At 32.8% G+C, this 3,012-nt stretch overlaps 1 pseudogene; it reads right to left on the reverse strand.

Annotated features, from left to right (window-relative positions):
• Window positions 1-1,726: 1,726 nt before the first annotated feature.
• On the reverse strand, window positions 1,727-2,611 carry LOC123949691 (annotated as a pseudogene).
• Between the last annotated feature and the right edge of the window lie 401 nt (window positions 2,612-3,012).

The following is a 3,012-nucleotide window of genomic DNA, read 5'->3' on the forward strand; positions in this document are numbered from 1 at the left end:
TGAAAAGAACTACCCAGTTTTTGGATGAGAATTCTTAAATTCTCCAAAGCTATTAACTATTCCTAAATCAACTCATACTGAAAACACAAACTAAACATAACTTTTACTAGAGTAGCCTATTAAAATTTTATTTTCAAACATAAATATTTTTAAAGAATAAATATGACTCTGATAAGGAATGGTAAGGAGTACTAAGCTTATCAGATATCTAAGTGTCTTCCAAATTAAGTGTAATTCCATTACATCTTACATGGCAGGAAAAAATAAGTATATATCTCTACAAATGCGCCACCTAGAAAAATAAGTAAAATTTAATCCCTAACTGAGTACTTACATCAAAGTGTAGATGGATCAAAAATTTAGCATAAAATATTAAACCACAGAACATTTAAACAATTAAATGTTGAAAATCATGTGGAAGAATATTTTTAACATTGAAATAGGAACATCCTTCTGAGAAAGATACAAAGGTCAAAGAAAGTATTAATAGATTTGATTATGTATATGTAAAAATATTTCTACATGGCCAAAAATATTTTGCACAAAATAAAAACATTCAAACTAAATCATAGGCTACAAAAATACTTACACAATGGTGAAAGGGATAATGTCTTTAATGCATGATTAAGTCATAAAAATTCATATGGAAAAGAGCAGCAATCAAACAAAACGTGTAAAAGTTAATAATAGAAAATTCACAAAAGATATACAAATAATTTCAAACACGTGAATCAAATTCAATTATATTTATTGAATTGCAATTACAGTAAACAAATGAAACACAATGTTTTTAACAATCAGAATCTCAAATACTATAAATATTCGTCAAGAACTTGTTGAGAATGTGCACAAACTCTAAACTGAGGGAAGTAGCATAGTTTGGTACAAGCTTATGGATGGCACTTGGACAATAACTATGAACATCAACAATTTTAAATATATCTACCAATTGATCAAACAATTGGACTTTTGTCTTAAAAGACAAACTCATAATTAGAAAATCGCTAAAAGACTTCACTGCAAAGTTATTTATCGTAGGAAAAGTACTGGAAACACTAATTTAGCTACATCTTTATTAAGAATTTTTAGGCAGTAGGAGAAACCTAAGAATGAGTTACATCTGTATACTTGTATGGAAGGATCTTCAGGAGGTCAAGTAGTAAATACAAAAGTTAGACACAAAGAAAAAGACATACATGAAAATAAGATTTTTTAATAGCAAAAATTATTAATTGAACAATCTTAGGAAGAATAACAATCTTAGTACAATGATGCGTATGGAAGAACAGGGAGACTCTGGTGAGGGATAGATAGGATGTTCATTCCACACCATTTCCTCTTTGTAAGGATTCTATTTTTAATATTTATTTTATCTAATTTTTGCTTAGGTGTATCTTAAAAGTAAAATGTTACACAAAAACTTCATATGAAAAGAAATTAAATAGATAAGATAATCTATATAAAAGAAATATTTTAACAATGAAAAGAATGAAGGTAAAAGACAAAAAACTGACCAGAAATAGAATTATGAATGAGATGAAAAGTAACAAAAGTAAACATAGCAATTAATTATGAATTAGTATAACTCTATAAATATTTGACTCTTTCATTGCACATTATTTGTTGACTATGACTGTAAATGCATTTACAGTAAAATGGACTTTAACATTTGAGGAGATTGACACTAATGTTAAATTGCTTCATTCATGATAGATGATGCACTTACTTATTTCACAGCATTTGTCATCTCAGAATTTCTCAGAGTGTAGATCAGTGGGTTCAGCATGGGGGTTATGATTGTAAAAACACACTCAATGATTTGTCAATGAGGAAGGTCTTAGCACGTCTTACATACATGAAAATACATGGAACAAAGAAGAGGACCACGACAATGATGTAGGAACCACAGTTCTGAAGGGCTGTCTGCATCTCTTCTGAGATAAAGTTCTTTAGAGAGTACAAGATGACACCATAAGAGATGAGCAAGAACACAAACACAATAGTGCAGATCATCCCTCCATCGGCCACCACTAGCAGGCCAATGACATATGTGTCAGTACAAACCAATTTCATTAAAGGGTACATGTCACAGGAATAGTGGTCAATGATATTGGGACCACAGAAGCCCATAAATAGTCTAACTTGAATTACTGAATGCAGAAAACCCCCCACCCAGGACACTACCAGCAGCACAACACACACCCACTTCCTCATGATCACAAATAATACAAGGGCTTACAGATGGCCACATAATGGTCATAGGCCATCACTAGCAGAAGAAAGACCTCTGAGCCACCAAAAAAGTGTTCAGTAAATAGCTGAGTCATACAAGATTGGAAGTATGTGGTATTTTCTGCAAACAACAAATCTGAAATCAATCTGGGGCAAATGCAAGAGGAATAATGACATCTATAAAAGACAAGTTAGCAAGAAACAATTACATAGGCGAGCCCAGGGTCTTACTGACAGCTATAGTCACCACAATGAGCACATTGCCCACCACTGTCAAAATATAGAAGAGCAGGAACATAACAAAAAGAACTTTCTGTTCCTTTGGATCCCAGGTGAGGCCCAAGAGGACAAAGTAAGTTACATTGTTTCTTGGGTCCATCTAGTCTGGATGGGAGTGATTTCTCGTAGTAGAACCAGGTGATCTACAGAACAGGAGAGAAAGCCTTTAAATGCATTATAATGTTAATCTTTTATTGATTCATTCAATTGAAAGATTGTGTAAAAGATTGTGGCATGAGTTCCTATTTGTGTCACAGACATTGTGATTTCCAAGTTGAACAAGTCATGGTTTTCTACACTCAGTGATAACATACATAATAATATTCAATGAAATAAGTGCCAATATAAAGATAGTCACACAATGTAAAGGTTAGTGGTAGGAATATATTAACCAACGAGAAAACAAAGAAGACTTCCCAGAGGAAGCACTCCTTCCTGAGATTTAAAGGAGGAGTGGAAGGACAAGAGGGCAAGGGATTCCATGCAAGGGTGCACAGTTTA

This window comes from Meles meles, chromosome 8 (genome assembly GCF_922984935.1).
Source record: "Meles meles chromosome 8, mMelMel3.1 paternal haplotype, whole genome shotgun sequence".
Taxonomy (NCBI): Eukaryota; Metazoa; Chordata; class Mammalia; order Carnivora; family Mustelidae; genus Meles; species Meles meles.